Here is a 13,607-nt window from a genome sequence, read left to right as displayed (position 1 = left end):
CCTTGAAACTCTGTTTTATACCTGGGGGCATGCAAGCCTTTTGGCGTGCAAGCAAAGAGCGACTATTTATTTTTTAAATTTGTAGGTCCTCTAACCCTTTAAACTCGTAGGATTGGTCGTTTCCTAACTTGCATAAAGAAAGGATGTGGGGAAAAACTCTAAAAGTTGCCGTTTGTATATGAGACATTCTTATCACACGACTGGATTAATCGAGCAGTTCTAGCACATAGTTCAAGCTCGTTAAAAAATAAACATAAGACATGAGCAAATGTTTCCCCCTGCGTTTAAGCTCGTTAAAAAATGAACTATTCCCTGGTAAATAACCATCGTGAATGTAGTACTTCAGCCATTAAAGCCTTGGTCGTGTTTGCACTGTCACCTCCACTTTTGCATTGGCCAATCATTCACCCCCATTTGATTGTTTACCCATTTTGAGGAACAGCTGCAAAGAGTGATTTCACTAGCCATCCTTGTAACACTGCCGTGATTGGAAAATTCCAAACCTTACCTGGAATCAGCTGCTACCCATTTTATCACTCGTTCCTCAAAAGACGAGTCTCCTTTAAGCTCTTTTCAACTGACTCGTAAAATATGAAAAGATTGCTGAGCCATTGGCCTCTCTAGCTCGTTAAAGGGACAGGAAGTGCTATCCCTCCTCTAGATTTTAATCTTTTTGGACCTGAGGGATTATTACACAAAACGATCGAGCGCTTGTTTTGTTCGGCTGGTAAAAAGTATCGAAAATTCATCCCTTCTGTATTGTTTTATACTTTTTCGGAATTAAGGGATTAGATGACGAAAAAGGAATTTTGGAGTTACCTTTACGTTCCTTTTCAGACTCTCTAAAAGTGAAAAGGACCAAGTTTTCTTTGTCGTTAAACTCGTTAAAAGTATAATAGCGACAAACTTGTCTATAGACGAGAACGAGTTTCACTATCACTAGGCTCGTTAAAACATAGCGATGGGTTTGCCCGAAGGGAAAATTATAGAGCAAGCATATGTTATCCTCCTCAAGCTTGAAAAAAATAAAGAGGTACTGGTCAGCAATGACTGGGGAAAATTGGGAAGAAAACTTGAAGAAACTTTGTTGGTAGCAAGTCGCTCTTGAACATGACACTTCCACTCCGTGTCCGAGTCGGGTTGGGTTGTTTCATTCACCGGTCACATCACCATGGTCCCATCATACTATCCACATTTGGGGTTAATGCTACTGATCCATCACAATAATGTCGCCGATATGGTCAAGAGAAGTCATTCAGAGAATTCACCTGTGTCTCACCCACTACCATACATTATACTCCATTCTTTCATGACCGCCACCCTGAACCTTACATCACAGATCGTTTTCACCTCCATTAAAATCATTTGCTCCGTTCCATGTCATTGATGTGGGATTCATTAAGGCCCTCCTGTGACGGATCACTTCTTGTCGACATCAGCTCATTATCCAAGAAGTTGATCTAGGAACACCCCATTCAGTACTTTGAAGCTTGCATGCCTCAATGGCAAGTTTCTCACTTCCGGCAACAAGTTTACATCAATGGCCTTCAACCGAAATATTTTGCGTGGTGTTTGACACCAAGTCTTTTATTCACACCACGTAAATTGTACTGCAGTACCTTAAGGGTCATTATCATTATCGGTGATTCCTCTCGTGCTTGTTAACAGTCTACATCATTGGCTGGTAATCAAGCGATGTCTTTCCATATTCGACTTCAGAACATTTCTCACATGGATCGACTTGTACTCCGAGTGAATATCGAACGAGATTGAAGACCCCAGATCTAGTCTCATCCATTTGGGTTGTGATTTATATTCAGGGAAAATAAAGACATCAAATGTACATCATTGCTGCACAGATAATCATCCAATCCAAAGGATGATGGCTCTATCAAAATCATCAGTCTACACTCAGACGATTGTTTGTCCTATGTACATGAAAATGAATTTATAAAGCTGAGCATGGGAATGCCCACCTCAGCTAGATCATGAAAATATTTTGAAGATAATGTATTGTATTGTATCTTATTATAGGTCTCCTCCCAGCATTGAAAGAACTTCGGACCCTCATAATAAAGCATTTCACCCGACATCAAAAGATTAACGACCTCATGCTTTAGGGGGCAACTGTTATAGACATTTTTGGGCCCTACAACCCCAAGCATGAAATTTCCATAAACCAAGGGCTCCTAAGTCCCTAAAAGTGTTGTTCTAACCCCTAGAGGAACAAGGTCAACAGATTACAGCTTCTCCCAGAAGTTCTCCATGAAAAATTGCTCAAAATTGGTCAAAACAGGATCATTTCAGCTACTCCACTGGCTAAGTGCATTGCATCTCACCTAAATACACTGTGTGGGTGTGTTGCATTTCAAAAATCCCTTCTGTGGGGTGCGATGGGCGAGAAATGACAAATGGCAGTGTCATTCCGCAAGGTGGAGAGGCAATGGAAGCTTCCAGAATCTTCTCCTGTGACACTTGCCTCACTGAATTCGACCAAGGATGAGTAAGAGACCATCAGTCTCCAAGTGGAAGCAAGAACTATCAGAGAGAAGACACTAATCAAATCACAAGCTGACTCATCCCCCTTACAAATATCTATATATAGATCCCTCATCCTAGAGATCCAGAGGTTGGAATTTTGCATATTGTAAGGAATTGTTGTTGGTTTCTTGAGACAAACATCAGATTGTTCGGTGATCTAAGTTTTGTTTGAGGTGAAGAGGGGCTTCTTTGCTGAGAGGTTGATGCTTGGTCAGAACAACTGGTTGTAACTCCTCTTGGCTCTTTTCTTGTTTATAAATAAAATCTATTCGAGTTTTCCTCCATGCTTTTGTGTCATTGATGCTTGTTACATTTGTATGGTCAATTTACATCTGATCCTAAATTGTTTATGATTATAGATCCATGTCTTTGTATAGTGTTATGCTTCTGTGATCTTACAGGTACTTTGTGAAGCTGGGCATGCAAGGGAGCAGGTAGTTGAAGACTATCAAAGAAGAGAGGAGTCAAATCAGAAGATTAGCGCAAGACAGACATTGGTCTTTCTGTTCCTCTCTATCTATAATTCATAAAGGAAAAATGAAAGTAGCTTTTCTCTATTTTTTTCTAAGGCAGCTGTCACACCTTAGTGGGATAGAGCAGTTCTATATAGACACTTTTCCCTGTAACAGATGGGATCATGATTATTTATGATAATGTGTATGTATATGTATATGTATGTATCCATGTATCTTTTTTGTTGTGTGACAAGGTCATCAGGGATCACTCTTGTGGAGGAATGATTGCTTACGCGGGTGAATGACGTGAAGAGGTTTCGGGTCTTACGAGGAATCAATTGGGAGGAGTAGCCTGAAAAATATATGAGGTTAGTACCATGTGGTTATGATTTGATATTATGTTATTATATTATGTCTATGTTATGGACACGCTATACCAAGGGATACATCAATGAAATGAAAGCAATGTGGTTTGCAACATGCTGGGACAAGTATGGATAAGACACTAGAACCAAAGCTACTTGGTAGAAACAATGTGGTTTTGGATGTGTGGTACTATTGTTGTGCATATGTTGTACATGCTACATCTGTGATGTTGTGCGCATGCGGTGTTGTGTATATATAGTGTGTGTACATGTTGTTTATGCAATGTTATGTACAAGGGTGGTACAGTTATTGCTGTGTGAATTTTGCATATGTAGTGTTGGGTATAGATGATGTTATGTACATGATGGATATGTGGTGTTGTGCGCATGTTGGATATATAGTGTTGCGTATGGTGCTATGTACATGTGGCATTGTGTGCATGTTTTATATATGGTGTTGTGTGCATGATTGTACAAGTTGTGTTGTAAGCATGTGGTGCCGTGTACATGTGGTACAAGTGGCACTGTGTGTAGGTGGTGCTGTGTACATGTCGTGCATGTGGTGTTGTGTACATGTCATGCATGTGGTATTGTGTACATGTGGTATTGTGTATACGTTGTATAGGTGGTACGATGTACATGTGGCATTGTGTACATGTGTAGGTGGTTCCGTGTACATGTCATGTTGAGCATACATCGTGCATGTGGTGCTTTGTACATGTGGTACTATGTACGTATTGTACATATGGTACCAATGTACATGTGGTATTGTGTGCATGCCATATATGTGGTACTATGTATGTATATTGTGTAGCTGTGTTATCCTCCAATGCATACTTGTTGTGTTGTACTCTGTGTAGTACATGTATTTTGTTGTGTTGTATGCCAGGTGTAGGTACAATTTTATGGCATTGTACGTCGAGTATAGATGTATGAGTTTTGTTTTATATCAGGTGTATGTGTATGAATTTGTGGTTTCGCACGCTGTGTGCAGATGCATGTCTTGTGATGTACACTATGTATGTATAAATGTTGAGTTGTGTTGTACACTGGATGTAGGCATATGTATTGTGTTGTGTTGTACATTGGATGTAGGTGTATGAGTTGTATGTCAGATGTAGGTGCATGTATTGCATGGAGTTATATGCCATGTGTGGTTGTATGTGTGTGATGCACACTATGTGTATGTGCACATGGTTGAAAAAGAGGCACGGGGTGTTTGTCAGGTGTGGAAACCAATCTGGAGTGCATACAGAATAAAGACAAAGGTAGAAGCCAATGATTGATTAAAATATAATTATCAATATTTTATTTCAATTTTATTATGCAAGTGATTTATGATCCAGGTATATGATGATTACATGTGATCTATGATTCTGGTTTATGATGGTTACATGTGATTTATGATGTTCATCTACAATGTTTGTGTTTTTCTCTAACATGATGTGATATTTTTATACATGATGATTTGGTCAAGATGCTATTTTGACTTGTTATGACAAGAAGTAAACAAAATTGCAAGTGTACTTTGTTGACGAGGTACCAATGAGGTATGATTTGAAGTTATTTCAATTTATTTTGAATATAATAGAAGTTATGTGCTTGGTACAGGAAAGCAAGAGCATTCCTAGTTGGGTGTTGAAATCAACTGCAAGAATTAGCAGCAAGAATGAAAGGATTGGAACATGCAACAATATGCTGGTAAATCACTTCAGGAGCAGGGCCATTGTGGGATGCTAGTACCCAATAGTGTCCATTGATTTCCATGAGCATTCTATTGCTGGTATGATGGTTTGAGGAAAGGATATGACTTGGTTTTTGTATCTCCAATGCGAGGAAGCCTCGCCAAGGGATGGATTACCCAAGATGGGGGTCCCAGCAGCACTTGGAAGGTGAGTAACTACATGGAAGGGTTGATCGTATTTCCCGAGGGACTGCATAGTAGAGAGGGGAAGGTTGGGGATGGTATTTTTTTTTGTCATTAACATTTCTAGATGGAATCATATGCACAATGGGAGTGCGCCCTGGAACAATGAGATGATAACTGTTAACTGAGAGGACAAGTGGTGGTTGATTATAGTGTTGGACATTGGATATATCTTTGACTTTGTAGTTGATTCTGGACTTCCTGGAATGAGGTGAATCCTGGTATTGATTTTAGGGTGGAGGTGTGAGCCTCTAGATTCCCTTGTGTGGATGCATGCATCATATCCTTTTATTTGCTGGTTGATCAAATGTGCATATGCATATATGTATGTATTATTGTAAATAATATATCGAGATAGATTTACAAAGCTCCATAAATAGTATGGTTATTTGTTGGTTGAAGCAAATGCGTATGTGTATGTGGTTACTGTAAATACCTTAATGAGCTATGTGATAAAGCTCCAATAAACGGTATGATTTTCATGTTTCAGCGGTGGTCATTGTAAATACTGCAATGAGTTGTGTTATAAAGATCCATGGGTAGTATGTTTTTTCAGCAGTCTTGTTGGTATAGGTGTCATTGAACACCGAGGACGGTGTTCCCCCAAGGGGGAGGGTTTTGTAACAACCCTGGTGAAAATTCCATGTAAAATATATATAAGGCCACGGTCATGGGACACATATTCCAAGCTGAATGGTGGGTGAAACATCCTAATGGGTGTTGATTTGGTTTATTATGGCTAAATAAATTGGAAAAAGCAATGGTTAAGGTTTTGGAAAGGAAAAATGGAATTTTTGGCACATTTATTTATGAAAATAAAGGAAATTAGGAGAAAAGGTAGGTGAAAGGTCACAAGTTGCATGTGAAGAGGAAAATGAAGGAAACTAATGGAAAATTAAGAAAACAGAGACCTCATTAATAAAAGGGCTTATGAGGATCAGTTGGCAAACTATTAGTCAGTGTAAGTTCTTGGCTCAGACTTCATCAATTCAGTGTTGGAGCTCTCTCTCATTATTCTCTCTCTCATACTCTTAGAGACAAAGTTTTTTTGGAGCACTCTTGGAGGGTGTGGCATACTTGGATTCTTGGAGAAGGAAGGCAAGGGATGAGCAGGAAAGCACAAGAGGACATCGGGATCAACAACTACATCAGATTTGCTTTCAGGTACCGAGTTTCATGTATTATTTCTTCACTAGTTTTGGCATGTATGACATATGCATATGGATTATTGGTTGTAATCTATCACTGGCATGGAGGATTGCCTGGATTGATAGTCGATTTCCTAACCTTGCCATTTCCTAGATAGCCATGGTGATTGTGGGTTACTTTCACTGTTTGTTTTAGTTGGTTTTCATGTTTCCTTAGTTTGGATTGAGTTATTACTTCCTGAAAGCCCTGGTTGGACAAATGCTCTGGAAGCCCTGTAACAGCTTGGGTTGAGTTACTAGTCCTGGAAGCCTTGGTTGGAAAAATTCTCTTAAATCCCTTGGTTGGTTGAGTTACTAGTCTTAGAATCCCTAGTTGGACAAATGCTCTGAAAGCCTTGTATAAGGTATAGGTTGAGTTACTAGTCTTGGAAGCCTTGGCTGGAACAAATGCTCTAGAAGCCTTGGAAGGCTAGGATGGAAACCAATCTGATGATGGTTTTGTGATGTCCAGCCGTGAGGTGGATGGCCTCTGGAAGCCCTGGATGAGTTTTGATTGATGTGTTGTAAGAGATCTCAAATTCATGCTTAGAATATGGAACGGGGGTGAAAGGCTGAACAGAGATTTGGCTCAGCCATTCTACGATTGGGTGCAACATGGAAGTCATATCTTGGGTTTGGATTTTACATCATTAATGAAAGGTTATTTCTCATTGTATTTATATGAGCATTTTTATGGATTACATGTGGTCTATATGGTTGTACATTCATTAGTATTTATGCTACTATTATGTTGGTTATGTATGTGTTTTATGACAGCAGCTATATATGGTCTTCATCATATTTTTACTTGTATATGATTGAACAATGTATTCATAGTCTAATGGATGGAATGACAGTTGATGTGTTAAGACATCAATGCTTCATGGCAAATCTCAGATAAGTATAAGACCCCTATGCTCCGATTTGTTCTTTGCTCCTGTAGTTTACATATTCATGATATGTTTGATGAAATACTTGTCATGGCTAGTAGGGGTCCAGTCAATATATTAAAAAGGTATTTGCATTAGTACTGTCATTTCCATGTTATTTTACTGCTCTGAAGAGATGGTTCAATTCTGGGTAGCGACCTAGGCTCTGGGCTTGAAAAGGTGGCTCAAATCCTGGGGACACTCGCATAGAATTGACTAAATGAGTCTCTGGACCCTGGGAGGTAAGCATGTGAGAGAAACTTTGAGTTTCTAGATGTTTTCATGCCTATAGCATGAGAGCGAATGAGGCTTAAGTTGTACAAAATCTCAGTGGGATCCATGGGCAAGTTGTCTAAAGTATTGGATTGGTCCATGAGGGTCATGAACCTGATGTTAAATGTCTTTGTGTCATGTTTCTGTCAATTCCACTTCCTTAAGGTCTCATAGGAGGTCGAATCCAATCATAGTAGCCTCTCGTTGCATGTTTAACCAAGTTGGTTGGTTAATTTGGTAGATGTGGGAGGAGGATGTTACAATATTTGTACTAGATAATTTTCTACATGTTATGATCTCTTTTTGCTCAATCAGGTTGCTTTCACACTTCAGCAAGACTCCCCATTCCACTCTAACTTGTGTTCTCAGTCACGATAGTTGATTTAATGTAAAGGATGAACTTCTTAGTGATCCCCTCTACTGAGAATTTTCTCAGTAAAATTGTGCATTCCAGAGAGGTGTTCCATGCTCAATGAACAACTTGTACCTTAGGAATGACTTTCATGCTTCAATTCAAGCTCTTCTACACCCAGCCATCTTTGTCATCAATTCTTTATGGCGTGCAAGAAATATCAGGGAAAGTTATTTTTTGTTTGAGAAAGACCCATTAAATATTCTCTACAAGCCAAGGTCCTCACTGCCTTGTCTATGTTCTCTATAGTCACCATTAATACTATCACCATATTTGATCCTCTGTCATAGTTAATGAAGTCACCAATAACATAGGAGGAACATGTGAAACTAATCGTTGGGAACACCTTCCAATGTTTGTTAGGAGGTGTGAGTCAGCCTAATCTACTTGCTTGTGCACCTGTATTAGCCTCGACCCTTGACTTACCCGTAGGCCTGACTAGGGACCTTTTCCACTATTTTGGCCTGTTTTATTCATTCAAAGCCGACAACTAAATACACAAGAAAAGCTTCACAAAACAAACCCTTGGCACAAGTTTCACGGTTCTACCACATCATCAATGTATGTCATGCTGACATCATCTAGGCCACATGGCTCCTTTAGTATGGTGACACATGTCACCTAAATTTGGTTCACTATGCCATCCAAAAATGTCGAAACTACCTACCACGTGTCCTTCGTATGGCCACATCATGCTGACATCATCTACCACGTTGCTTATACTTTCTCCCACACAGGTCGGGGGTGGGGAGTTATTCCTATTAGGGTTTTCTTCTTTCCTCTTATTTTTTCTTATTAGGTGCATTGTATATTGGGTACCTAACATGGGCATATATTGTGGAGACACACTTTATTTAATTTCCACCTTCGTTGAACTTCAGGGGGAGTATTGGTGTACAACATCTCTATGTTTTTCCCTATTTAGTCATACTTAGTTGTACTTAAGTCACACTAGTGGAATGTAGTCATGCATGTATGGGTTTTACTTCTCTTCACTGTGAGTGGAGTCATGCATAAGCCATGAAATAGTTAAGTGATAATTGCATGTTGATTTTCTAGTTAATTAGGACTAGGTGTCAATTGACTTTAATATAGTTCCACTTATGCATGTGATTCTCTAGTTATCTCTCGCATTCTACTTGTTCAGTTGACTAGTTAACTAGGCCTACATTTTAGAGATGTTATCCATGCACTATGACACCCAACCCAGGCACATGTCTTCATGAAAGCTATATATCAATGTATTATACTTTATTTTTTGATATAGAGAGAAATTGGATTCTAATCTCTTTTGCAATATTTAGTTATTAGCTTGCAATTTTTACTTTTTGTTTCCACCTAGATTCTCTACAAGTTACACAAAATTTCACAACCCAACAAGATTCATGAGTTTATTATAGATTAACACAGCTTGTCAATTGCCACTCAACCATGAATGATTTTGTTGATGAAAGGGTGGGTAGGCAGCTTATGGAGTTCTCAAATTTCATGGAGGTATTTCTTTTGTTATTGAAGGGATTTCATAGCGTCCCTAAGGTTAACTCTATGGGAAGGTGAAGGATCCCATCCAATTCAAGTGAATAATTGGATTGGAAAATCTTTATCTTCGTGTTGTTTTTGTCGCAGTTTAGTAAAGTATTATTGTATGACCTCGACAGAATATCCATGCAAGTGTTGCGTATGGAGGTTCTGTGGTCGATTGAGAGGTTTTGAAAGTGTCTACATTCTGGGGTGCTGATGAGTTTGACGATCAAATGGCGTGAGAATGAAATTGATGGAATGAACATCACTCATGATTCTCTCTCACTGATTGCAAGCTACACCAGGATGGTGTTGTACTGCAATGCAAAAGCGATGCACCTTTTTCAAGTGGTTTTACTTAATTATCATTTGCACCAGTTGTTTTGCAAAGCACGTTCAAAACAAGTTGCACCAAATTTTTTTCAAAACACATTTAAATCGTACTTTCCTATTGAAATTGTAATTCCAACTGCAGCGACCATTAAACGACGACTGTAAAACTATTTCGGAAAATTGGTTGTCTTTATCGCACCGCTTTTCACAAGTTGGTGGTATTCTCTCAAACGCCCCTGATACAATCACCATTTGACGCGTGTCCCCAGTACGTTTTGAAAAACAGCTTTTCATCGGGACGTAACGTTCGTTTTTTTTGGGCAAGCGATATCCGTCTGATTGAATTCAACGATGTCCACTGTCCGATTGAAACCAAGTTATTGTACAGGTCTCTGCCATTGATCCATGAAACTTGCATGGAGTAAAAGTTTCGTTTGACCGCCAGCTTGTCAGGAAAGTAATTTAATGCAATTTACTATGATCGTAAATGTAGGTAAGTTTTTTTTAGTTTTAATGTTTTATATTTTCCACGAGAGTATGGGTGTAGTTTTTTTTTTACGGAAGAAGTAAAAACAAATATGTAATTTTTATGTAGTTGTTGCATTTTTTTTTGTAATGTAATGTAAAAAAAAAGGGAAGAACGCAGCAACATCAAAGCAAGAAGAGAAACAAAAATTACATAGCAGTGTGAATTTCTGAGATGTTCATTGCATATGAAATGTAATGAGAAGATACGCAGCAACGTATGGATGTTAATTTTTGTTGGTTGAATATGTAATGTTTCTTTTTTAGGGCATATGGAATGTAACGCAGCAGTGCATAAATAAAAATTTTACACAGCAGTGTTGAATTTTTATTGTGAGACAGAGTATTTTTTTTTGTTACAGAGACAGAGTAAATTCCTTTTTGGAACTAGTGTAATCCCTCAGGTAGAGGAAGAATATTTTTTGTAACAGCAGTTGTTTCTTAATGAATATAAAGTTTTTATGGGATTGAAACACTCTGAGCTTCTCCAACAATCTATTTTAAGCTTCCCTGTGTTAAAGATCCTGTGGCAAAAACAGAGTATTACTCTCTGTTCAGTGATTTTGTTTTGGAATTTACCAGAAAATTCCCAACAGTGGTATCAGAGCTTGTCCAGGCTCTTTGAAGGTGTCAAAGAAGCTGAAGGAAGGTTCCTTTTGTTGCAGCATCTTCTCCAGCAGAGTGAAAACTCAGTCAAGAAAGGATCCAGGTATTTCTCAAAGTTTTTTCTGTATTGCTATTGAAGACACTCAGTGATTTTTAAATACACAGTCAAATATTTGAAGCATAGCTGAGAGTGCAAGGAATGGCTGGCTCCAGCACCAGCACTAGCATGGGTATTTTTAATACTCAGCTCCCACAGTTTAATGGGAAAAACTATGACTATTGGGCAATAACCATGAGAGCCATGTTTGCCTCACAAGATTTATGGGAACTTGTTGAATATGGGTTTGAAGAACCAGGAGATGAAGATGAGTTTAATAGGTTAACTCAGGCAGGGAAAGATCTGTTGAAGAGCAATAGGAAGAAGGATTCAAAATCCCTCGTATTTTTGTATCAAGCAGTGCATGAGAGTGTGTTTCCAAGGATAGTAGTAGTCAAGACATCCAAAGAAGCATGGCAAACTCTCAATACAGCCTATCAAGGCATGGAGAAAGTAAAGACAGCAAAACTACAGTTGCTGAAAAGAGATTTTGAGAATCTATGCATGAAGGAGTCAGACAATATTGACTCATTCTTCACATATGTGATTGGTCTGGTCACACAGATAAGGACTCATGGAGAAGTTCTTGAAGAAAGGAGGATTGTGGAGAAACTATTGAGGGTCCTACCCTCAAAGTTCGATGTGATTGTCACCACCATAGAAGAGACAAAAGATCTCACAAACTTTTCAATTGATGAACTTTATGCATCACTGATAACACATGAGCAGAGGTTGAATAGAAATGAAAATTCATCTCTAGAGCATGCCTTCAAGACCCAGATGTCTTTTGGAAGAGGAAGAGGTCAAGGTAGAGGAAACAAGAGAGGAAGAGGCAGAAGCCAAAATAGAGGTGGAAGGAACAGTCCAACAAATGCTCAAGGAAGATGCAGCAATCCAAATCAGAACCAAGGCCAAGCAAAAAGCCAACAAAGTGGACAACATCATGCTCAAGGACAAAGGTATGAAAAATCCAATATCCAATGTTATTATTGTAAAAAATATGGGCATTATGCAAATGAATGTAGGAAGAAGCAGCATGATATAAATAATAGATCTAGTGCAAATATCACTAGAGAAAATATTAGCCAAGATAATCTGCTTTTAGCTTGTAGCATGGCTAAAATAAACAATGATGATATATGGTTTCTAGATTCCGGTTGTAGTAACCATATGACAGGAAACATAGCCCTGTTTTCTGCTTTAGATCAGAGTGTGAAGTCACAAGTCACCCTTGGGACTAATAGTAAAATTTCTGTTATGGGAAAAGGAGAAGTAAAAATATTTACAAAAAAAGGTGAAAAGAAAAACATAGCAGATGTCTATTATGTTCCTGGAATGAAATGTAACCTCTTAAGTATTGGACAGCTTGTTCAAAAGGGTTACAATGTTTTCTTTGAGAATGATGTATGCACCATCATGGATAGAGCACCCAGTAAACGATGTATTGCTGAAGTGAAGATGACAAGGAACAGGATGTTCCCCCTCAAAATAAAGGCAGATTTGAAAAATAAAGAAGTAATTGCAGCAGTTACCCAAGAGGCTTTCCAAAGCGTACCAAAGGATGAAGATTGGTTGTGGCACTTGAGATTTGGACATCTCAACTTTGGAGGTCTTAACTTGTTGAGTAGAAAAGGAATGGTAAGAGGATTACCATTGATAGAGAAACCGGACAGCCTTTGTGAAAGTTGTATCTTGGGGAAACAACACAGAGAAAGTTTTCCATCAGGGCAAAATCATCCTTAGAAATTGTCCACTCAGATTTATGTGGACCAATGGAAACTCCATCACTAACAGGCAGCCAATATTTTCTAACATTCATTGATGATTTTACTAGAAAAACTTGGGTTTTTTTCCTGAAGTACAAAAGTGAAGTGTTTGAAAAGTTTCGTAATTTCAAAGCACTTGTGGAAAACCAAAGTGGGCTGCATATCAAAGTTCTAAGAACTGATAGAGGAGGTGAGTATATCTCCAAGGAATTACTACGGTTTTATAGAGAAAATGGAATACACAAACAGTTTACCACAAGGTACACTCCACAACAAAATGGAGTAGCTGAAAGAAAGAACAAGCAATTATGGATATGGTGAGGAGTATGTTAAAAGGAAAACATTTGCCAAATGATTATTGGGCTGAAGCTGTACACTGTGCAATATATATTTTGAATAGATGCCCAACAAAAGCAGTCATGAACAGAGTGTCGGAAGAAGCATCGAGTGGGAGAAAGCAATGAGTCACCCACATGAAAGTTTTTGGATGTGTGGCTTATGCACACATTTCAGATCAGCTAAGGAAGAAGTTGGACAGCAAATGGGAGAAATGTATTTTCATTGGATACAGTGAGGAATTCAAAGCTTACAGGTTGTATATCCCATCTACCAAGAAGTTTTTTGTGAGCAGAGATGTCAAGTTCATTGAGGAGGAAGCTTGGGATGGAAG

Source organism: Pinus tabuliformis, chromosome 7 (genome assembly GCF_031772625.1).
Source record: "Pinus tabuliformis cultivar Carrire ecotype Pingquan chromosome 7, CPIR1, whole genome shotgun sequence".
In the NCBI taxonomy this organism is placed as follows: Eukaryota; Viridiplantae; Streptophyta; class Pinopsida; order Pinales; family Pinaceae; genus Pinus; species Pinus tabuliformis.
This window is presented reverse-complemented; position numbering follows the sequence as displayed.